Source organism: Tursiops truncatus, chromosome 4, assembly GCF_011762595.2.
Source record: "Tursiops truncatus isolate mTurTru1 chromosome 4, mTurTru1.mat.Y, whole genome shotgun sequence".
Lineage (NCBI taxonomy): Eukaryota > Metazoa > Chordata > Mammalia > Artiodactyla > Delphinidae > Tursiops > Tursiops truncatus.
This window is the reverse complement of record NC_047037.1, coordinates 26274290-26300279: the sequence shown is the minus strand read 5'-3', so window position 1 is coordinate 26300279 and position 25990 is coordinate 26274290. Positions and strand designations below refer to the sequence as shown.

The 25990-nt window shown below is 43.0% G+C and overlaps 1 long non-coding RNA gene across 1 annotated transcript in view; it reads right to left on the bottom strand.

Annotated features, from left to right (window-relative positions):
• The window catches only part of LOC101332943 (uncharacterized), a 73327-nt gene that overhangs the window by 5545 nt on the left and 41792 nt on the right, over positions 1-25990 (bottom strand). The window contains exon 4 of the long non-coding RNA XR_012331329.1: positions 15867-16007. This is a non-coding gene — a long non-coding RNA (uncharacterized lncRNA). The remainder of the gene's footprint in view (positions 1-15866; positions 16008-25990) is intronic.

Below are 25990 nucleotides of genomic sequence, written 5' to 3'. Positions count from 1 at the left end.
CCCCAAAGAGCCAAAGCAATCTTGAGAAAGAAAAACGGAGCTGGAGGAATCAGGTTCCCTGACTTCAGACTATACTACAAAGCTACAGTAATCAAGACAGTATGGTAGTGGCACAAAAACAGAAATACAGATCAATGGAACAGGATAGAACGCCCAGAGATAAGCCCACACAATATGGTCACCTTATCTTTGATAAAGGAGGCAAGAATATACAATGGAGAAAAAGCCTCTTCAATAAGTGGTGCTGGGAAAAATGGACAGTTACATGTAAAAGAATGAAATTAGAACACTCCCTACCGCCATATAAAAAAATTAAGTCAAAATGGATTAAAGACCTAAACGTAAGGCCAGACATTTTAAAACTCTTAGAGGAAAACATAGGTAGAACACTCTATGACATAAATCACAGCAAGATCCTTTTTGACCCACCTCCTAGAGAAATGGAAATAAAAACAAAAATAAACAAAATGGGACCTAATGAAACTTCAAAGCTTTTGCACAGCAAAGGAAACCGTAAATAAGACAAAAAGACAACCCTCAGAATGGGAGAAAATATTTGCAAATGAAGTAACTGACAAAGGATTAATCTCCATAATATACAAGCAGCAGATGCAGCTTAATATCAAAAAAATAAACAACCCAATCCAAAAATGGGCAGAAGTCCTAAATAGACATTTCTCCAAAGAAGATATACAGATTGCCAGCAAACACATGAAAGGAGGCTCAACGTCACTAATCATTAGAGAAATGCAAATCAAAACTACAATGAGGTATCACCTCACACCAGTCAGAATGGCCATCATCAAAAAATCTACAAACCATAAATGCTGGAGAGGGTCGGGAGAAAAGGGAACCCTATTGCACTGTTGGTGGGAATATAAATTGGTGCAGCCACTATGGAGACCAGTATGGAGGTTCCTTAAAAAACTAAAAATAGAACTACCATATGACCCAGCAATCCCACTACTGGGCATATGCCCTGAGAAAACCATAATTCAAAAAGAGTCATGTACCACAATGTTCATCGAAGCTCTATTTACAATAGCCAGGATATGGAAGCAACCTAAGTGTCCATCGACAGATGAATGGATAAAGAAGATGTGGTACATACGTACAATGGAATATTACTCAGCCATAAAAAGAAACAAAATTGAGTTATTTGTAGTAAGGTGGATGGACCTAGAGTCTGTCATACTGAGTGAAGTACGTCAGAAAGAGTAAAACAAATATCATATGCTAACACATCTATACGGAATCTAAAAAAAAAAATAGTTCTGAAGAACCTAGGGGCAGGACAGGAATAAAGATGCAGACGTAGAGAATGAACTTAAGGACATGGGGAGGAGGAAGGGTAAGCTGGGACGAAGTGAGAGAGTGGCATGGACATATATACACTACCATACGTAAAATAGATAGCTAGTGGGAAGCAGCCACATAGCACAGGGAGATCAGCTCGGTGCTTTTTGTCCACCTAAAGGGGTGGGATAGAGAGGGTGGGAGGCAAGCGCAAGAGGGAGGAGGTATGGGGATATGTATATGTATAGCTGATTCACTTTGTTATACAGCAGAAACTAACACACCACTGTAAAGCAATTATACTCCAATAAAGATGTTAAAAAAAAAAAAAGAAAAAGAAAGAACCAGGTGCATTGACTGGAGTAGCAGCACTGACGACCAGAGACCTGCAGTCTCCATGCCAGATGCGGAGACAGGTACCCTCTTATTTTCCCACAAGAGAAGCCAGAACATAGAACAGAAAGGAAGAGGAGAGTATGATGACTGAAGACACAGCCATGTCACACCCCCAAACTAACATTTAGAGACACAGCTCTGGGAGGGAGAGTTTTGAATCAGACATGAGGTTGCATTTTTTGAGCGAATAGGATTGAGTCTTTAATATTGGAATGAGACTCTTCTAATAACTAGAAGTAGCTGAAGAGCTGTATCTCTGGTGCAGAGGTTGATGAGGTGACAGCTACTGCCATCTGGAAAGAAGGGGAGGTCAACATAGCACAGCTGAAGGGCAGGTACTAGAAAAAGTTATTTTGACACTGCAATAGTTGAGATGCTGTGACATCCACTTCACACCACTAGGATCATTAGAATCCAAAAGTCAGATCATAGCAAGTGTTGGCAAGAATTTAGAAAAATCAGAACCTTTGTTCCTTTCTGGGGGGAATGTAAAATGGTGGAGCCATTTTGGAAATCAGTGTGGCAGTTTGTCAAAAAATTAAACATAGCGTTACCACTTGACCTGGAAATTCCACTCCTAGGTATATGATACCCAAGAGAATGAAAACATGTCCACATAAAAACTCGAATGCAAATGTTTATAGCAGCATTATTCATAACAACTAAAAAGTGGAAAAACCCCAACTGATATTCAACTGATATTTGGGATACATCCATACAATGGAATATTATTCAGCCATATAAAGGAGTGAAATACTGATGCTGCAACGTGGGTGAATCTTGAAAACATCATGCTAAGTGAAAGAAGCCAGTCACAAAAAAACCACATACAATTCCACTTCTATGAAATGTCCAGAATAGGTAAATCCACAGAGATAGGAAGCAGAATAGTAGTTCCTTAGGGCTGGGAGGGTTGGAAGGTAATGACTACAAGGTGTATGGTTTCTTTACGGGGTGATGAAAATGTTCTAAAATCAGTTGTGGTAATGGTTGCACAACTCTGTGAATATACTACTTCCCTGGTGGCACAGTGGATAAGACTCCACGCTCCCAATGCAGGAGGCCTGGGTTCGATCCCTGGTCAGGAAACTAGATCCCACATGCATTCCACAGCTAAGAGTTCACATGTCACAACTAAGGAGCTGGTGAGCCGCAACTAAGGAGCCTGTGAGCCGCAACTAAGAGCCGGTGCAACCAAATAAATATTTTAAAAAGTAAAATAAAAACCATTGACTTGTACTCTTTAAATGGGTAAATTATATGGTGTGTAAATTGTATCTCAATAAAGCGGTTACCAAAAAACAAACAAAAAATTGGTGACATAATGGAAGACAAGCACCAGACAAAAACAGAGAAGGAGGTTGGGCAGATGGACGGACCTGGCCTGGAGCAGTGGTGCTCACACTGAGAGGGCCCTGGAGTCCACTCCAGGGAGGGTAGGCCTGACCTGGGCACCCTGAGCTGGCCCCAGCTGGCCCCCATGCAGAGTGTCCTGACCACCGTGAGAGCACAGTCCCAGAGGGCTGCCCACAGGGTTGGGGGACCTGACTTGGGGGCCTAGAGGCTGGAGAATGTGAGAGGAGGCAGCTGAGCTCTAGACAGCAGGGTGTCCTTACCTCAGCTCTGTTCTCTACATCCCTCCACTCAGGGTGCAATGCGGACTCGCACGATCCAGCTTGTTAGACATGCAGAATCTCAGGGGGCGCCCCAAAACTACCGACCCAGGATCTGCATTTTATTACACCGTGGAAACCACAATGCCTCCTTCAGAAGGATTTTGTGAGGATCCTTATTAACAGTGATTGCAGCCATTACCTGACGCCGTCTATGTACCAGATACTAGGATAATATAGAGAGATGCCTCATTTAGCGCCTGCACATTGCAGGCGCTCCACGTGAGGTAGCTATCCTTTAAAAGAGCCTGACTTGGGGGAGGGAAGAGCCTGAACGCTGGCATCACACAGGCCGGCTGCTCATCCTGACTCTGCCCCTCTCTGACACTGTGATCTGGGCAAGGTACTTAACCCATCTGCCCCTCAACTTGCTGATCTGGAAACTAGGCTCACCCCAGGAAGCGTGCGCAGTGGCGCTCCGGGAGAGCGGCAAGCAGGAGTCCAGCAGACGTGCGATGTTGCCTTCGCTCCCTACAACCAGATCTCGCGGGACTTCACCAGAAAGAGACCCAACCACCCTGAGTCGCCCTGACTCTTGCGTCCAGTCCCACCCCTATCGTTCATTCGTGAACCCACTAAGCAGATTCTTCCTGGGCACCTACTGTGTGCCAGGCACGGTGCTGGGAGTGCAGACACTGCAGCAGGGGTCCCTGAGTCCTGAGTCGCGATCTGGCCTTGTAGAGGGAATGAAACAGGCCTGTTTACCCACCTGCTTCGAGAGCTATGAAAACAAAGCCCATCGTCTCTCAGCAGCCATCTGAAACAATGTTTCAACTCTCGGCCCTAATGGGCTTCCACACTGTGAAAAAGCACTTTTTCGAGGGAGGCAGGAGCCATAAATTAGTATAATAATACAATTAAATGCATTTTCCTTCCACTTATTTAAATTACTCTTCTTTGCGTCTTGAGAAGATGCATCCTTCCTTGGAGGTATTTAAGGAGAGTCAAAGAGGCTGTTGAGATGAAGCAAGAAATGCCCCACACGGAAAACACAAATACCCCAGCTTGCAGGCCAGGGAGAGCCGCCCTCCCGGTGATGGCTGTCCCTGACTACAAGAGACTCAGCCCTTTGGGGCTCCACAAAAGCCCGCGGACGGAATGTCCCCGGACAGGTCACTGGCCCTCTCCATAAACATCCATTTGTTCATTCATTCAGCAACGATTTTCTTCTGCACCTCCTCCATGCCTGGCACTAGGAATAACCTGAGATGGATGGGACACAGTGCCTACCCTGAAGGGCACTGTCTAGGAGGAAGGTGCCAAGCAGAAAGAGTAGGACCGGGGGCCACCAGTGCTGTAACAGGCAGATGACGGTGAAGGAGCCCCACCCGTCCTGGGTGGGTCGGGGAGGGGCAGGCAGAGTGGGTCTCCTGTGGGCGAGCCTTGTGCTGAGTCCCCAAGGATGAGAAGGAATTAACCAGATGGGGGAGGACAGAAGTGCTCTTCCAGGCAGAGTGACCAGCAGAAACAAAGGCCTGGAATGTGGAAAGCAAGGTGCGTGAGGAGCATCAAGCCAGAAGGCAGGGAGCAGAGGAGGGCAAAAGGGGGAGGAACTCACTCACCAGACCAGAAGGGTCTGAGCAGGGCTAAGGCGTGGGGACTTTGTCCTGAGGGCCTTAGGAAACCAAGGTGAGCCCCGAGATAGCTGAGTTGGAGAATCCAGTAGCCCAGGAGTCACAAGATGAAGCCAGACACCCATCCTTCAAAGGACACAGCAGCGAGTACCATTCCGTCCTCTGAAAAGCACTGATTTGGATCCCGAGTTATTGGTTTTGTGTCGCCACCTGCTGGCAAGATTTCTTCAATGCAGCTGATTCTCCCAAACGTTCCAACAGATCTTTTAAAAACATATTAACAGGCACAGGGAAATTCCTTGAAGTTAGGAAAGATCAAATTAAAGTAGCACTTATTATAAAAAGAATATTGTTAGAATTTCATTCAAAAACAAGAGAGGAGAGCATCATATGAGAGTCGTGAGTCCAAATCCCAGGTCCCCCCATTTATGATGTGCAAAAATCACTTCACTTCTCTGAGCTTTGTTTTTAATATCCATAAAATGGAAATAATATCTTACTCGCAGTTGTGAGGGGAATAAAAGGTATGAATTCTGTAGAGAGAAATATAACGGCAGTTGGAGTTAGGGTGGAGGAAAACCATCATGGGACCTATAGCTACCACCTCCACTGCCTCTGCTGGAAAGATTGGCTTCCTCCTTTAGGTCCAAGACACGAGGGAACACCCACAGTCCCACAACGGCACCCCAGGCAGGACCACTCCCTGCTCTCTTTTCCTCTTTCCTACAGACTCCAGGAGGTCGGCTGCCCCCTCTGCCCTGTGGCATCCATCCTCAGCCTTGCTACCTCCTGGAAAAGGATCTCCCTCTTGCCATGCTTCCTGTGAAGCATGCTGACATCTGACTAACCCCAGGAAAACAGCAAAACAACCAACAGAGGAATGACCAAACTGAAGACATCTTCAATGTCTTACTCTCTGAGGGGGTAACAAGAGAGTCTCTGCATCTCACTGAACTCCAGTGTCCTCCTCTGGGAAAATGGGACAATATGTGGCCATGTGACAGACAACTCGCATAAAGTGGCTGGCACAGTCCTAGCAAACAGAAGACCTTCCAGTATGGACGTTACTATTAGAATTATGGTGGATAATCTTACAGTAGGATGGCTTCAAACATCAGATGACCATTTGGGTCTTTTCCAACCTAAAACTTGACTTCATTATCTTAAGTCATCTTGCAGATGTGGGAGTGTAACCCAAGACAGGGAAGTTTGATAATGACAGGACAAGAGTCCAATGATTGGGACCTTGCCAGGGAGACCATACAGAGATCTATAGCACTGGGGCCTCTGGAGAAAGAGGACACCAGAGTTTCTGGGAGAAGGGGATAGAGTCCTGAAAGGAAATGTGCAGTGAGAGATGTTTCTGTCAATCAACACCTCTTCCCCCAGCCCCGAAACTAGAACCTTAATATCAGTACAACTACCATCTATTGTGCCCTACTTATGACTTTCCCTGTGCTGAGCCTTTCTACTTAATCCATTCACCCTAATTTAATGCTTTCAACCACCTTGTGAGGTAGATACTATTACTCCCATTTTACAGATGAGAAACTGGGCTGGTAGATGTTAAGAGCCAGGATCTCAACCCTGCCAAGCTCCAGAGCCTGTGTGCTATCTGCCTTCCTCACCCTGCCACAAAGTCCTGTCCATTCTTCGTCCAACATGTCCCAAGGACCTGTCCTTCCTCTCCATTTTCTGAAGTTCAGAAGCTTGTCATGTCACATTTGTCTTTCAGCCTCCTACTTTATGGTTCTGCCCACACTCTATCACATTGCTTTCTGCCACCATGGACTCTAGGCCAGTTCTATCCAACAGAACTTCATGCAACGATGTTACAGAACTTCATGCAATGATGGAATGTTCTAGATGAGCACTGTCTGAAATGCCAGCCACCGGCTACCTGTGGCTACTGAGCATCTGAAGTATGGCAATTGTGACTGAGTAATTGAATTTTTATTTTAATTGATTTAAATTTAAGTAGGTATATGTGACCGGTGGCTACCATATTGGGATAGTGCAGTGCCTGGCAATCCAGATGCACCCTCTGTAGAGTGGGACTTCACAGTAAATGTGTACTGTGTGACAGTTTAAGCCTGGTAATCCATCAGAACCCAAAGTGATGGTTTATACTTTCTCATCCTGGAAAATGTAGAAAGCCACGAGCACCTTGGCCTAGGCAATCATTTTTTGATAAGAATATCTGCCTTTGGTTGAGTACCTCCAGTGCCCTAGCTCCTCTGTTGGGCACTTGACATGTATCTTTTCTAAACCTCACAACCCCTGCAAAGTAGGTACTATTACTTTATTCACTCATATAGTCAACTAGCACTTACTGAGCACCTACTATGTGTCGGACACAATGCCAGGCACTGAGGACATTGGGATTCATAAAACAGATACCTTGTAGTTTCGATTTTATAAACCAGGGAGCTGAGGCTCAGTAAAGTTAAGTAACTCACTCTGTCGCATCGCTGTAATTGGAGCCTAGGCTGCCCGACTCCACAGCCTCCTGACTCCTCCTCCCAAGAAAACAAAATACCTCCCTCTTCTCTGGGTTAGTCAGACCACATGTGGAGCCTGCAGCCATGTTTTAAGATGGGCGTTGACCAGGACTTCCCCGGTGGTCCAGTGGTTAGGACTCCACGCTTTCACTGCTGTGGGCCCGGGTTCGATCCCTGGTCGGGGGAACTAAGATCCCGAAAGCCGTGCGACAAGGCCAAAAAAAAAAAAACCGAAGACGGGCATTGACCAACTTGAGTAAAATAGCAACTCAAGAGAAACAGCTGAATGTTCAGGGGACAAAGAATAAAAGAATAGAAAGAGAGAATGAACCACTGCTACACATGACAAGGGTGATTCTCAGACATAATGTTTGAAGAAGGAGACCAGAAACAAAACATTACCTAATGTATGGTCCCATTCATATAAAATTTAAGAACAGATGGTGATAGAAGTGAGAAAAGTGGTTACCTTTGGGGTGGGTAACAGAGGAAGAGTACGGGAGAGAGGCTTCTGGGGAGCTGGATGGGTGTCTTCCCCTGGAAACAATTCATCGACCTCTATTCTTAATACTGTGCACTTCACTGTCTCTATGTTATCATTCAATATAAAAGCTCATGAAAAGAAAAAAAGGCAGTGAAGGTGTTGTCAGACAAATAAAAACGGTGATAATTCATTCCCAAGAGATCTTCACAAAAATATTTCCAAACAATGCACTTTACAAAGAAGGAAAGTTAAATAAATAATAAATAAATAAATATCCAAAAAAAAAGGAAAGTGATCCCAGAAGGAAGGTCTGATATGCTGGAAGAAAGGGTGAGCAAAGAAATTTAAAAATATATGAGTAAATCTAAACAAGTATCAATTATATAAAAGAAAAATAATGTATAATTTGTGGGGTTAACATAATAATAAAAAACAGATTTAAAATACCAAACAAAATTAGATGGAAGCGGAATGAAAGTGATTAATGTTAAAGTAAGTTTAGGAGGAGAGCTAAGTAATTAATTTTGGGCTTTGTTATAGTAAGTAACAAAGTAAGAAAACCACAAATAACAAGGATCTGTGACTCACTCACACAGTCAACCCTCCCTTTCCATGGATGCAAAACGTACAGATATGAAAGGCCGACTGTAGGGCCTTGGGCATCCATGGATTTTGTTATCCACATGGGTCCTGGAACCAATCCCTTGCAGGTACCAACGGATGACTGTATAACCAAAACAAGAGCCAGTTAGCAGAAGGCAGATGCTTCTCAAACCCAGAGGCTGTCTATAAAAGGGGAGACCAGATCCCGTACAAGTCTGCACAACAGGTCGTTAAAAAACAAAATTCACTGAGTAAATTTGAAGATCTAATTGGCTTTATTAAATGACTCATGAATCAGGCAATGTCTCATCTGGCAAACAGAGAGGTGCTCCAAGGAGTTACACATAACAGGCTTTGGGGACAAGGAAAAGAAGTCATCAGTAAGGGGGAGAAAAATGAAAGTTCAGTGGAGGAAAGTAAAAGTCCAGGTGAGTACGGCGTCTCATTGGCTGAACTGTGGCGTCTTCCATTGGGGCTTGCTGCTGGGCAGGAAAGAAGTCTTCCTTTCTCTTACTGTGGGAGTAAAGTGGTTGCACTACCTGCTTGGTCGTGCAAGGTACCACTCTTCCTGTTGGGGTCAGTAACTGAAGTCGTCCTGTTTGCGGTAACGGACAATGGGCATGACAGGGCATGAGAGCTCCCTCTCCAGGCCTTCCCAACTCCACGTTTAGTTGAGGTTCCCTTTTATTAATTTTCACAAAGTATAGTAGCATTTCTCCCAATTCTTCCCCCAAAGGGACCTCCAGCCATTTATCAGAGTAGCTGTACACCGGAGCGAGCAAACTACCCAGACCTTTACAGTGTTATTATATACAAGTTGTGAGGTGACACTGAGACCAGGGCCCCAAAATGCCAGGCAGAATGACAGAGATTAGTGCCATTCTCAAAGACTTAAAGATACATACACCCCTTTTAATTAACTGTAATCCCTGCAAAACCGGATGGATAATAGAAGGTGATGGTAGACTACTATAAACTGAACTACAGGTAGCCACATTTGCAGCTTCTATGCCAGATACGGTACCTTTATTATTGACAGAACAGATGAACACAGCCTCTGCTACTTGGAATGCGTCTACTGATCTGGCCCCATCAGGAAGGATGACCAAATCACTTCCCATTCACCTGGAATGGACAGCAGTGCACATTTACCGCCTTGCCCTTGGGCTGTATTAACTCTCCTGCTCTGTCACAATATAACTTGAAGGAATCTTGAACTTCCTGACATTCCAAGGCTCATCCACTATACTGATGATTTCACATTATTTGGACATGGAGACTAGGAAGTGACAAGTACTCGGAACATCCCGGAAATAAGCATTTATGCCAGGGAGTGGCAGATAAACCCTAACAAAGGTTGGGAACCCTACCTATCTAGTGATGTTTTTTGGAGTCCATGGTCTAGAATATGCCAAACATGCTCTCCGAAATAAAGGACAAGTTACTGCACTTGGGGCCACCTGCCCCTAAGAAAGAAACACAATACTGCCTGAACACCTTGCAGGTAACGTGGAAGGCTGCCAGTTCTGAGTGGGGCCAGAGCAAGAGGGAGATTTGCGGTGGACTCAGACTGTAGTACAAGCAGCCCTAATGCTCGTGCATATGGTCTGGCAGGTCCAGTGATGCTAGAGGCATCTGTGGTAGTTAAGGGCACTCTATGGAGTCTCTGGCAAGACCCTCGATGAGAGTTGCAGCCCAGACCCCTAAGGTTCTGGAGCAGGGCCATTCAAAAGACAGCTTCTGGCTCAGTACTGGACCCTGGGGGAAACTGAAGGTCTGACCATAGAACATCATCAACTGGGGCAGCTGTCAGACCCACCAAATCATAAGCTGAGACAGGCAAAATTGCAATCTGTCACACAATGAAAATAATACATTTGGGATGAGGCTCAAGCAGGTATGGAGGAAATAGGAAAACAGTATGAAGAGGTGGTCCAGGTCCAACATACCCTGCATCTCTCGCCCTGATGCCTTACCATCAACCCATATCAGTGGCCCCTGGGGATCTCTCTACAGCCAGCTGACAGAGGAAGAAAAAAATAAAAGGTTTGATAGTAGTTAGGTCAGCAAAATATGTTGGTGTAAACTAAAAATGGGCTGCTGCTACAGAGAATGGCCCTGAAAAAGCGTGGTGAGGAAAAAGCCTCCCAGTGGGCAGTGTTTAAAGTAAATCGGTCATGCACTTTGTGTGGGGGAAGTGATGGCCTGAAGTAATGATACACACAGACTTCCAGGTAATGGCAAATGGTTCGTCTGCTTGGTCAAGGGCTTGTAAGGATCAAGATTGGAAGACTGGAAACAAGGATGTCTGAGGATGGACGAGGCATGTGGATGGAGTATGGAATGGGCACGCAGTGTGTGGATCTTTCTGGCCCACATCAATGCTCTCCAGAAAGTGTGAGTGGCAGCAACAGAAGCACTGAATAAGCAGATGGATAGGAGGACTCATCCAGTGAATGCCAGTGAGCCTGAGCCACCTCAATCTTGTAAAAAGTTTCATGAATGAATGGATTAGTCATGGTAGCTTGACATGATGGGCTGCCTCTCACCAAGGCTGATCTAGCTACCACTGCTGCTGAGTGCCTGACCATCAGCTGTACAGAGCAATGCTGCGCCCCCAATATGGTACAATCTCTCAAGGACATAAGCAGCCATTTGGTGTCAAGTTCATTATCTTAGATCTCTTCTACCCTGGAGGAGGCAACAATTCATCTTTACTAGAAAAGATACATATTCTAATTATGGGATGGTCTTAAGTTGGCCAGCACCATTATCTGAAAGCCACAGATTGTCCGCTTCTGGGGCGACCAAACCTAAGGCAGTCAACAAATCAAAAAGTTGGTTCTTTGAAAAGTCTAATAAAATACACAAAATTCTGGCAATATTGGACCAGTAAAGGAGAAAGAACAAATAAACAATATTGCAAATTAAAAAGAAGACAAAACTGTGGATGCTGATAAGATCTGAAAGGACTAAGATAAATAACTGGAGAAGAAGAAAGAACTCGTCCTTAAAGAGAATGCCAACCTGGGCTTCCCTGGTGGCACAGTGGTTGAGAGTCCTCCTGCCGATGCAGGGGATGCGGGTTCGTGCCCCGGTCCGGGAAGATCCCACATGCCGCGGAGAGGCTGGGTTTGTGAGCCATGGCCGCTGAGCCTGCGCGTCCAGAGCCTGTGCTCCTCAACGGGAGAGGCCACAACAGTGAGAGGCCCGCGTACCGCAAAAAAAAAAAAAAAGAGAGAGAATGCCAACCAATAAATAAAGACACAGACCTACTAGAGAATGGACATGAGGATACGGGGAGGGGGAAGGGTAAGCTGTGACAAAGCGAGAGAGAGGCATGGACATATATACACTACCAAACGTAAGGTAGATTGCTAGTGGGAAGCAGCCCCATAGCACAGAGAGATCAGCTCGGTGCTTTGTGACCACCTAGAGGGGTGGGATAGGGAGGGTGGGAGGGAGGGAGATGCAAGAGGGAAGAGATATGGGAACATATGTATATGTACAACTGATTCACTTTGTTATAAAGCAGAAACTAACACACCATTGTAAAGCAATTATATTCCAATAAAGATGTTAAAAAAAAAAAGGAAAGAAGGTGCTAGAAAAATTACTGTTTTGCAACCATCATCATAATGATTGATGCAGGCAAGAATCAATAATGGATGCTAAAACTCATGTGTGAAAGTTTGATAAGGAATAGGATAGTTCCATCATTTCAAAGTACCTCCCTAAATTACTTATTTAATACAGAAAGTAACATAGTAACTTTACAGTGGAGAAAACTGTTGGACATCACCTTAACCAAGTGATCAAAGATGACATAACAAATCATCATCACCTGACTTGTGATGACGACTTATGCACTGAGCAGCAAACAATATTTTGTAGTGCTCCTACGAGGAAATGCATAACTCACATCTAACCATGAGGAACGTGAGACAAGTCAACATGACAGACTTCTACAGAACAACCATCCTGTCCTCTCCAAAATGTAAATGTAACAGAGGAGCAAGGAGGGACTTCCCTGGTGGTCCAGTGGATAAGGCTCCGTGCTCCCAATGCAGCAGGCCCGGGGTTCCATCCCGGGTCAGGGAACTAGATCCCGCGTACGCAACTAAAAGCCTGCCTGCCGCAACTAAGACCTGATGCAGCCAAGTAAATAAATAAATATTTAAAATTTTTAAAAAAAGGGCCAAGGAATCTCTGAGGAACTCTTAAATCTAAGAGCAATGACAAATACGTGTAACCTTGAATTGGGTCATGAACCAGAAAAAAATAACGCTAGGGAGGAAAAAATATTTTCCTCTCTACCCTCCTAGGTTCTTGACTAAGACCCTCTGTAATAAGAGACAGATGAATAACAGGCAAAAACAGAAGTTTAATAACATGTGTACCTCCTGTATACATGGGAGACATCCAGGAAAACGGAGTAACTCCCCAGAGAAATGGCCCAAGCCACCATCTTAAATCTCTAGCTACAGACAAAAGAAGATATTGGGGCAGGAGAGGGGAGAGGCTAGATATGGGGGGTGACCAGGAAGAAAGCACAGAAGACAAGAATAAAGTTGTTATACAGATTTACATCGTGGCTTTCTCCATTGATAAGTTTCCTGAGATTTAGAGTCACCCTTCTCTTCCTGGTAAAGACAGGGAGATGCCCTTACAAATCGAGATTTCCCTTATCACTGTAAATGTCTCTTACAGAAGGGTAAGTTCTACTCAGTTTTCAGAGCTTTCCTATGTCTGCTGTTTCTTAAAAATAATCAGCTTAAAATGATCTTTATGCCAAAAAGGTGTATTTGGGGGTGACAGACTCTGTACCCCTTCACTATAGAAGACATTATTGGGACAACTAGCATAAGTGGAATATGAACTATATATTAGATAATGCCAGATTGTCTGTTTGCTAAATATTAAATTTCCTGAATTCATTAAGTTCCCTGTAGTTATGTAAGAGAGTACCCTTATTCTTAGAAAATAAATACTGAAGTGCTAACCTACGAAGAGGCATGATTATCTGCAACTTAGTCTCAAATGATTCAGGAGAAAAAAAGAAAAAATAGAGAGAGAGTGTGTTAAAGAGAAAACCACAGGACTAAAATGGCATCACTTGTGCTAAAGCTCATGATACCAAATCTAGATTTAATACCTGACCTAACTGTGGTTTTGACCTTCCCCAAGGATGTTGTCTTAATCCGCCAGTCTGGGATTTTTTCTGGTCAGCACCAATGAGGTAATCTGTCCTGTGTTACCCCTCTAGTCCTCCAAAGAAGCAGAGGTAAAATGTATGATAGACCCTCGCCCTTCCCCACAAAGAAGGTGACCTGGCCTGAAACAATCCTCTGTTTTCTTTTGTTAATAGCCTCGTTGCCCCTCCCTCCTTCTACTTGTAAAAACCTTCTATTCTGTACAGCCCCTCAGAGTGCCCTTCTGTTTACTAGATGAGATGCTGCCCAATTCACGAACCATTGAATAAAGTCAATTAGATCTTCAAAATTACTCAGTTGAATTTTGTTTTTTAACACAGGGGTGGGGGGAATGATATAGCAAATACGGCAAAATATTAACAGTGGGAAAATCTAAGTAAAGAATATAGTTCTTTAGTATATTTCTTACAATGGTTCTGTAGGTTTGAACTTATTTCAAAATAAAAATTTAAACTTTAAGAATAAAGGAATAAGAAAGTGTTGTGAACAATATTATACCAGTAAAATTTTAAATATAAATAAATGAATAAATTTCCAGAAAAATCTAACCTGATAAAACTGACTCAGCTGAAAATTTAAATAGATTTATAGTCATTAAAGAAACTCAGGCAGTAGTTTAAAATTTTCTCCACAGTTAAACACCAGCCAGACTAGATGGATTTACAGGTGAGTTCCACCAAACTTTCAAGGAACAAACATTTCAAACTCCCATTTTTATTCTTTGAAGCTATTATAACCTTGATATCAAAAGCACACATTGATACAAAAGACCATGAATAGCCAAAGCAATCCTGAGAAAGAAAAACGGAGCTGGAGGAATCAGGCTCCCTGGCTTCAGACTATACTAGAAAGCTACAGTCATCAAAGCAATATGGTACTGGCACAAAAACAGAAATCTAGATCAATGGAACAGGATAAAAAGTCCAGAGATAAACCCATGCACTTATGGTCACCTAATCTATGACAAAGGAGGCAAGAATATACAATGGAGAAAAGACAGCCTGTTCAATAAGCGGTGCTGGGAAAACTGGACAGCTACATGTAAAAGAATGAAATTAGAACACACCCTAACACCACACACAAAAATTAACTCAAAATAGTTTAAAGACCTAAATGTAAGGCTGGATACTATAAAACTTTTAGAGGAAAACATAGGAAGAACATTCTCTGACATAAATCACAGCAAGATCTTTTTCTATCCACCTCCTAGAATAATGAAAATAAAAGCAAAAGTAAACAAATAGGACCTAATTAAACTTAAAAGCTTTTGCACAGCAAAGGAAGCATAAACAAAATGAAAAGAAAACCCTCAGAATGGGAGAAAATATTTGCAAATGAAGCAACTGACAAGGGATTAATCTCCAAAATATACAAATAGCTCATACAGCTCAATATGAAAATAACAACCCAATCAAAAAATGGGTAGAAGAGCCGGAAGGGGCGGGGCCACCGACCGAGGCCCCGGGAGGCCTGGGGACGCCGGTGGCATGGCGGAGGCCCGGCATGTGGGGAGCGGAAATGAGGCTTCGGCCCCAGGCCTGGCTCCAGGCTTTGAGCTGGCATAGCTGCCCTGCTCGCTGGACGAGGCCACCAGGACCCAGGCCACCAGGAGCTCACTGTCCTCCATTTTGGAAAGTCCTGGACCAGATGACCTAATGACAGGTTCTGCAGAAGTCAAACCATCTTCCTGTCCGAGGCAACAAGGGCCCCAGGGACGGAGGCTGCACAGGAGCCCTCGGCGTCCCATCCACCGTCTGAGCGACGCTGGAACAGCCTCTGCTCCTCTCTGAGCCCCACGCACCCAGCTCCACTACAGGGTGAGTTAGGCGTGAGGACCACATTTCTCAAGTTTTCCCCCAGAAGGGCTGTCCCCCAGGAACGGGGTCTCAGAGCTCGTGCAGGTGCAGCCGCCCTGGAGGGTCCACGTCCCGAGGGAAAGTCCGCTGAGGCATTTTTATGCCTTCCTCCATCCCTTTCCTCCTAAGAGGCCCAGCCAGCGGAGATGTTCTGAACTGGGCGGATGTTAATGGAACCCCTGGGCTATGACACATGCTTCTTTAAAAGGATTTCCCCAAGAAGCTGCCTTTCAGGTGATCCCCCATCACACCTGCAGTCTCTCTACCCACCTTGAGGACCAGGCTGAAGCGAGGCCCTGGGAGAGGCCCCCGGGAGAGACATGGTGGGTCTTCCAGTCCTGGAAAATGAGGCCTGTTTTTGTTTCCCCTGAGGTCAGTGGTGTCCTCCATCCTTAAGCTCCTGTCACAGTGCTGGAAAGAAAAACCGATCCGACAGACTACATTTACTACTAGGAAACTGCACAAAGACTCAGGCCTCTGCTTTCCCTGTGCTCACAGCCGAGTGTCTGGGTTTTCCTAAAAACCTCCCCCTACCTAGTTTCTCTGTGCATATATCACTGCATTTTGGACACTTGGCTGTTAAAATTGTCTACAAGCCTCTTTGGCATTGGATAAAAATATCTGCATAAGTAAAAATAAGCCACCAAAAAAAAAGTGGGCAGAAGATCTAAATAGACATTTCTCCAAAGAAGACACACAGATGGTTAAAAAGCACATGAAAAGATGCTCAACATCCCTAATTATTAAAACTACAATGAGGTATCACCTCACACTGGTCAGAATGGCCATCATCAAAAAGTCTACAAACAATAAATGCTGGAGAGGGTGTGGAGGAAAGGGAACCCTCCTACACTATTGGTAGGAATGCAAACTGGTACAGCCACTATGGAGAACAGTATGGAGGTTCCTTAAAAAACTAAAAATAGAGCTACCGTATGATCCAGCAATCCCACTCCTGGGCATATATCTGGAGGAAACCATAAGTGGAAAAGATACATGCACCCCAATGTTCATTGAAGCACTATCCACAATAGCCAGGACATGGAAGCAACCTAAATGTCCATCAACAGAGGAGTGGATAAAGAAGATGTGGTACATATATACAATGGAATATTACTCAGCCATAAAAAAGAACAAAATAATGCCATTTGCAGCAACATGGATGGACCTAGAGATTCTCATATAAATGAAGTAAGACAAAGACAAATATCATATGATATCACTTATATGTGGAATCTAAAAAAAGGCTACAAATGAACTTATCTACAAAACCAAAATAGAGTTACAGATGTAGAAAATAAACTTATGGTTCTGGGGGGTAAGGGGGATGTAGGGATAAATTGGAAGATTGGGACTGACATATACACACTACTATATATAAAACAGATAACTAATAAGGACCTACAGTATAGCACAGGGAACTCTACTCAATACTCTGTAATGGCCTATAAGGGAAAAGAATCTAAAAAAGAGTGGATATATGTATTTGTATAACAGATTCACTTTGCTGTATACCTGAAACTAACCAACATTGTAAATCAATTATATCCCAATTAAAAACGTTTTTAAAAGCATACACTGATAAAATAATCAAGGTTAACATAGATAAAAAATCATAAATAAAATATGGGCGAACTGAATCCAGCAACCCATGAAAAATATATTCATTACCAAGTTGAGTTTATCCTAGGAACTCAAAGTGTGCTTAATGTTAGAAAAGGCATTAATGTACTCAATTAAATTTACACATTAAAGAAAAAATACAATTTACATATTCAAAACTGAATAAGCAATTCCTATATAATCAAGGATCTGGCTGGCCATTGTCTCCCATTACTGGGAGTCAGTCTCTAAACCCTGAGAATTTCCTGAGTGCTAGGAATGTCTTTGTTATTCATGATGGCTCTTCAGACCACCCCAGAGCTTATGCTAACATGACTCATGGTGGCGCAGGGGAGCAAACTTTGTTGCCCCAAAATATGTCTCTTGGGCATGAGGATTAATTTGGCTGATTGTTTTTAAAAAACAGAAGACTCAGGAAGTTTGTCTTGTCACCACCCTTTGAACTGCCTGAAGGAATTTGGATAAAGGGCCTGTTCCCGGAATAGAGCCATCGCCAGAAATATTTACAAAGAATATGGGCTAGCTGTGATGGGGGAGACCCAGCAAGACCCAGAGATCAGAGTCCACTCTGTGTCCCATTGTCTCTGCACAGCCCAGCAAACATTTGTTTACCAAACATTTGCTTTTCCACATCCATGTGAATTCCCTTTCTCCCCTTTGAGGTCCCAAACTACTACCCCTAACATCCTCTTTTGTCTTTAGCTGAAGATGGTATTTAAGGTGAGGGCTTTGGTGAGTTACTCTGTTTTCTTGGGTCTCTCTCAGGTATACCTGTTATTAAACTTTTGTTTGATTTTCTCCTGTTAATCCACCTCATTGTCCATTGAATTCTTACACAAGTCATAAGAACCTAGAAGGGTAGACGAAAATGTTTTCCTCCCTGACAGTGGGCCACTAGGTAGTTTATCTAAGGAAATGACTCAGTATGGGGGCTGGCTACCGAGAAAGAATAACCATGTGATTAGAGGGTTGAGGCTTTGTACCAGGTGATAGCAACCAGATCTCCAGGGAGGGGGGACTAGAGATTGAATTCAATCATATGGCTAATGATTCAACTAATCATGCCTACATAATGAAATCCCAATAAAAAACCAATAAAATGTATTGATACCTCGAGTGAGCTTCCCTGGTTGACAACACTCTATGCATATCAGTACACACGAGTGTGCTGGGAGGGTGACTTGTCCTGATGCCACAGGGAGAGGACACAGCAAGCTTCCCACTGGGGACCCTCCCAGACCTCACCCTACGCATCTCTTCTTCTGACTGGTTCTGACTTGTATCCCTTTTGCGGTAATAAAACCGTAATTGCAACTATAGAACTTTCCTGAGCTTTGTGAGTCACTAGCAAATTATCAAACCTGTTTGGGTCGTGAGAACCCCCAAATCTATAGCCAGTTATTCAGAAGTGGGGGATCCCTGGAAACCCCCTAGCTTTGGCTGGTGTCTGAAGTGAGGCTAGTCTGTGGAGCACTGTGCTCTTAACCCATGAAGTCTGGCCTAACTCTTGGTGGTTAGTGTCAAAAGTCATTGCAGCAAAGAACAGATAAACCAAACCTAATAATTAACGGTCATATAAAAGGGGAGGAAGAGAACAGATGGGCTGGGATAAGGTAGAAGCTAAAGTTCTCTGAATGTACTTTGTATTACGGTATTAAAAGGAAGAAAACAGGACTAAAATAGGGTTGCTTATGCTAAGCTCCATGTCACCAAACCAAGACTTAACTTAATTACGAGTTTGACTCTACCAGAAATAGCGTCTTAAACCAGTCAATCAGAAACTGCCTATTCAGCACTAGTTAGGTAATCTGCCTGACAGACCCCTGTCATCCCCTAAAGGAAAGTAACCCTGCAATAACCAACCCACTTTTTTGACTAGTGTAACTTCCTTGTTCCTGCTCCCTTCTGCCTATAAAAGTCTTTCATTTTGTACAGCTTCTTGGAGCTCCTTTCTATCTGCTAGATGGGATGCTGCCTGATTCATGAATCACTGAATAAAGCCTATAAGATCTTCAAAATTTACTCAGTTGGATTTTCTTTTTTAACAATGGTTTGACTTCGGAATCATATAAATATTTTGCATAAATAAAACACAAAATTGAATCAAAAAATAAAAAGCAACCCCTAAAAATTAAAACTAAAACAAACAAAATAATCTAATTCCATGTCAGTCTGGTAGCATAACTACACAGAATTATTTCAAGTGACTTTATTGTATTTATTTATTTTTTTTATTGAAGTATAGTTGACTTACAATATCATGTAAGTTTCAGGTGTGATCCTTTCTTTTCTTCCTTTCTTTTTTTTTTAAATATTTATTTATTTGCCTGCGCCGGGTCTTAATTGCTGCACTTGGGATCTTCGTTGCGGCAGGCAGGCTCTTAGCTGTGACGTGCATGTGGGATCTAGTTCCCGGACCAGCGATGGAACCTGGGCCCCCTGCCTTGGGAGTGCAGAGTCTTAACCACTGGACCCCCAGGGAAGTCCCTCAAGTGACTTTAAACACAGTATTTTGACTGTACACCCTAGTAGGATAGATCACAGGGTTAAAAAAAAAAAAAGATCAAAAGGAATCAAAGCTGCATTCAACGGTCTTGTTGTCTGTTGTAATATTGGTATGGTTATTCTGAAAAGAGTAGAATCAATATATACCCCTAACCCCAAGATTATGGTGTATAAATATTATTACCCTTTAAAAGGAACCAGGGCTCTTTGGACAAATTTTGCCACATCTGGGGAAGGAAATATACAAAAAGATCCTGGTACATCTTGTCGTAACAGAAATCAAGGAACATGTCAAAGGCTACTGGGGGCATCTCAGCAGTACACTGGAACAGCTTGAAGAAGTTCCTGCTGGCCAAAGATGGGAAAATTTAAGCATTGAAAAGAATAATGAAGAATGAAATACTGCCATTTGCAGCAACATGGATGGACCTAGAGAACAGTAACTTAGTGAAGTCAGACAGAGAAAGACAAATACGATATCACTAATATGTGGAATCTAGAAACTAATACAAATGAATCTATCAATACATACAAAACAGACTCACAGACATAGAAAACAAACTTATGGTTACCAAGGGGGAAAGTGATGAGGGGAGGGATAAATCAGGGGTTTGGGATTAACATATACACACCACTATACATAAAACAGATAAGCAACAAGGATTTACTGTATTGCACAGGGAATTATATTCAATATCTTATAATATTACCTACAATGGAAAATAACCTGAAAAAAATATGCATATGCATATGTATAACTGAATCACTTTGCTGTGTACCTAAAACTAACACAATATTGTAATTCAACTATACTTCAATTAAAAAATAACAACTATTATTTCAATAGATTGAAACACCAAATATATAAAAGTATACTTTAAAAAACACAACAAATAGGGCTTCCCTGGTGGTGCAGTGGTTGAGAATCTGCCTGCTAATGCAGGGGACACGGGTTCGAGCCCTGGTCTGGGAAGATCCCACATGCCGCGGAGCAACTAGGCCCGTGAGCCACAACTACTGAGCCTGCGCGTCTGGAGCCTGTGCTCCGCAACAAGCGAGGCCATGATAGTGAGAGGCCCGTGCACTGCGATGAAGAGTGGCCCCCGCTTGCCACAACTAGAGAAAGCCCTCACGCAGAAACAAAGACCCAAAACAGCCAAAAATAAATAAATAAACAAAAGGGGGTTTAAAAAAAAGAATATTATAAAAAAAACCACACAACAAATATATAAAAATACATTGATTTGTAATGATAATTTTATAAAGCCATCATTGGATGTCTTTGGAGGTTGCTAGGACGTCAACTCATTCTGAAATTGACACTTAAAAAGAATCCAGCATTTACCTTGCCTTTCCCATTCAGACTCTTTTTCACGGTAAACAAATAATTGATTAAATTCTTCTTTACAGAAAAATCACAAATGATAAATGTAGGAAGAGTTAATGACTTAGAAAATGACTATTTTGCAATCTCTAATGAAATCATAGCTAATCATAGCTAATGATCAACAATGGCTACCAAAAGCATGGTGTGAAAGGTGAATGGGAGACTGTAATAGATGGGTTAGGCTGATGCCACCTGAACAAGTTGATTAGTATTAAGATCACTAAAAGTGAGACAATCGGATATTATGTATCTCCTGATGTGACGAAATAGGAAGTACACAGCACCACCTATAGAGAAATTTTACTAAATAAATATTTTAAAATTTTAAACATTTTTTAAAAAGAAAAGGAAGATCCTAACTCTAATCTAAAGTCTCTGCTTCTAATTATTAGTTTTCAGAAACACAAGGGATGGAATAACATGTAAATAACAGTTCAAAATTAAATCAGATAAATACAGAAGGCAAGACACCCTATAGTACAAATGAATTAGTTTCTTCACCAAATAAATAGCATTTTTAAAAAGAAGAGAAAAAATTTACAGCCTAAAAGAGATTTAAGAAACACACTAACGAAATGAAATGTGTGCAACTTTTTGCATCCTGGTTCAAATAAACCAACAAAAAAAATTACAATAATTTGGAAAATCAGGAAAAACTGAACTCACACTGGATATTAGATGATATTAAAGAATTATTATTATGGGGGTGGGGGAGTAATCATGGGTATTGTGGCTGTGCGTCTTAAAAGTCCTTATCTGGGCCTCTTGCCTTCCAAGATGGCCCACACTCTGTCTATGGAGTGTGTATCTCCCTGAATAAACCTTCTTTCACTTTACTATGTCTTGCTCTTGAATCCTTGCCTGCACAAAGCCAAGAACCCACACTTGGCGGCCATCCCAGGGACTCAGACATGACTTGGGATGTGACCATCCTCTCGCACCCCACTCTCTTTCCTGCAACATCTTTTCTGGCACCCAGTGCGGGGCCTCCAAGGCCATAATCTCGATCCGCCTATTGGGCTATGGCTCCCCTCTGAAGGGTGGCTGGGACTTACCCTGAGCCACGTAGATTCAAGTAGCCCGTTAAGGGGCAGCTGACGTCGCCTGCAGGATCTGGCAGAGACCAGCTCTCTGGCCGTGAAGAAGCGCACTGAGGCCAAGGCTTTTCCCCCTCAGTCTTTCTCATTCTCCTATTGCTCTATCTCTTTGGACGTGAAAAGATCCACCCAGACGACCACCAAACATCCAAATTAAGACTGCGTGGCAAGTAATTGAGAACCTGGTTGGGTCTAAAGGACTCCTGCCAGGGGGCTTATCTGGTGGCACAGTTGAGAATCTGCCTGCCAATGCAGGGGACACGGGTTCGAGCCCTGGTCTGGGAGGATCCCACATGCCGCGGAGCAACTAGGCCCGTGAGCCACAACTACTGAGCCTGCGCATCTGGAGCCTGTGCTCCACAACAGGAGAGGCCGCGATAGTGAGAGGTCTGCACACGGTGATGAAGAGTGGCCCCCGCTTGCCGCAACTAGAGAAAGCCCTCGCACAGAAACGAAGACCCAGCACAGCCAAAAATAAAAAAATAAAATAGATTTTTTTAAAAAAGTCCTTATCTGTTAGAGGTACACATTCCTGTACTTACAGATTAAATTACATGATGCCTGGGAATTACTTTCAAATACCCAAAAAAAACAAAAAAAGTGGGGGAGGAGATGGTACAAGAATGGCAGGAAATTGATCACTGTTGAATTTGGATGATGGGTCATGAGGATTCATTATAACATTCTCTCTAATTTTGTGTACATTACATAATAAAAAGTTAAAGATAAACATATTATCACCTTAATAGTTGCAGAAAAAGTTCATTTGATCACGGTCAACAACCATTCATAATTGCTATTCTTAGCAAATTAGGAATAGAAGGGAATTTACTTAACTAAGTGTGCCTATCAAAACCTACAGCAAACATTATAGTTAACAATGAAACAAACATTTAAAAAAATCAGGAATAAAACAAGGATGCCCCTACTATTACCACTTCTCAGCACTGCTGAATCAGAGAACCTAATCAGTACAAAAATTCAAGAAAAAGAAATGAGATACAAGGATTGGAAAAGAACAAATAACAGTTAATTTTCTCAAATGAAATGATTCTCTAGCTAGAAAAACCCAAAGTGACAATAAACAAATTATTAGAATTATTCTCAGAATAACTAAGTTTAGCAAGGGAATGGTAAGGAAAACAAATGGTATTTACCCTCAGTGGGGAGAGAGAGGATTCAACAGAGATAGAACACAGGTAGCTTTCAAAAGCATTGGTAATGTTCTATTTCTTAAGATAGATGGTGGAGAGGAGGCTGTTTATTTTATTATACTACATACCTTATAGTGTGTGTGTGTGTGTGTGTGTATGTGTGTGTGTGTGCACGCACGTGGTTTTGTTTGTATGAAATGTCTTATAATAAAAAATTAAAAGCAAATGAAAAATAATGGATTCCCTATTTCTGGAATTCCTAAAGCATAAAACATATGGCCACGTCCGTCAGGGATGTTGTAGAGATAATTCTTGCTTTGGGAAAATTACAGTAACTTGCTCTTGAATGTCAGTTGCCATTTTCAAAATTTCTCTAATAGTTTTTATATCACCCAATTATTGCCATGTGGCAGTGTGAACTTGGGGTTGCCCATGCTAAAGGTTCAGAAACAGCCAAAACAAAACCTATGAATCACAGAAGTAGTAATTAGTAAAAAAATATATATATATATATTGTGCACAACATCAAAAAGACAGTTTGCAAACTGGGAGCCCTCAAGCCAAACCTGGAATGAGTTTCAGGGGTACAACGTTACAAGACAGCTCATATAGTGAGAAGGCAGTGTCTTCATGGTAACTGGTAATTAAGCTAAATTAATGACTAAGCTGGTTTTGTCTGCTCAGGGAAACTTCAAGACTGGTCCCCATTTGCTTTTGATTTTAACCCCAAATATTCAGATATTTACCAAAATTCTGGAAATAAAAAAATTTTAATGTACGCAACTATTTTGAAACACTGCATGGATCTACACTGTGAAGGCCAAACAGAAGACATCTATCTGTAGGCTCCTAGGCTATGACCTCTGTCTAGACGCATAATCTTAGGAGTAGCCTTCCACCCTGAGTCAGTAGGGTCATTCCCTTTTAGACGGGCCCTGAGTTCTCCAGTACACCCCACAACTCCCCATTCTTCTCACACCCTGCCATCTTCATTCTTCTACGCTGGCCCAGCAGGTAGCTGCGTTTGCAAACCTGTCTTCCAGAATCTACGGCATTCATGGGAATTACCTGTATTTCTCTCAATTCACCATCAGAGGGCAGGCATGGAAAACAAGAGGGGAAACCCATAGCTTTTGCTACTACTAGTACTTTCAGGGAAAGGAATCTAGGGATTCACCATGTGCATCTGAATTTTCACCATGAAAACGTTACGTGCTTATCTGAATTGAGAGGTATTCTGCAAACACAAGGTATGAGGCTGGGAATGTTCATGTCTTGCTAGAGCTGATCAAAATCAGCAGCCGCAGTCTAAAGTGGGGCCTCTCTATGCAAATGCTGCCCTAAGGATCAGAGCTTGGCGTTATGCAAGCATGTGGCTCGGGACAACCAGAAACTTGGTTTATTTCAGAAATTCTTACAAATGAGTGAATGATTCAGTAAGCTTCCATCACACTTTTCTGCTGAACGTGTCCCTTGAAAATCTCTCCGGGTCTTCTCTCTTCATATAGTACATGAGGACTCTCTACGGGGCAAGGTGGGGACAAGCTAGCCTCTGTCACAAACAATGGCCAGTTACACGGCGTGTGGTATGCTGGTAAATGCTTAGCAACCAGTTCTCAAAACAAACAAAAAAGCCAAAAACTCTGATTCATGGCATTGCCATTTCCATGGCGTAAATACTCCTACCTTGACCAACTTCAAGCTACCAACGTGGCGTCACTGAACATGGAGTTGGGAATAGAGGCACACAATGGGCTCTCAGCAGCCAGTACAAGTCAGCTTTACCACACCACTGACTCCCACCCACCCTCCACCTCCATTGCAAAGTTAACGCAACTGTGGAAGCAGGCCTACCCTAACATTTGCAGAGTTTAGCGTGAGGATATAAATGGAGGCCCAAAGACTATATGTCTAAATATTTAAATTATAAGTCAACCTAACAAACTCTTGATTAAAATATCGCTTATCCTGCTGCCATGACAACTATACCATCATAATTACCTAGTCAGGTTTACATTTAAAATTTTATGCCTAACACAGCCAGACAGAAGAAGCCACCCCTGGCCCTCTATCCCAGGCCCAGCCCTTGCCCCTGCTCACCGCAACACGCACAGCCCTAGTTCGTGCTTCCAAGCTCCATTGCACCCTGTGCAAACAGCAGCCGCTTGGCCATCCCTTGGCCCAAGTGTGAGCACATTGGCAGTGTGATCTCTGCACAGGAGAATGGACCCAGGGTAGAGGCCACACCAGCATAAAAGTGGACTTGAGTTCATCTGGGCAGGGAGTTATGGGGTCCCAATACCTGAAGCATGGAGGAAGGGGTGAGTCTCCAAATGGGCATGTCTCCATTGCCCTGTAGATTCTTCATCCCTTGGGGAGGTTAAAGCCAGACCAGGGCCAAAGCAGGCCCTTTAGAGTACAGGACTCGAGCCGGGAACTGTCGCTGAGAGTGATTACTGCACAGAAGTCCCTCCAGCCATCCAGGTCCTCGGATGATCTACAGTGTTTAACCTCCCGACCTTGACAGGGCTCCTGAAATTTCAGTCACTCAGGTAGAGTACTGAGTACTTACAATTGGCTGGGACTGAGCTGTATGGCGAAGGAATGAAAAGATCTTTCTGGCCCCAG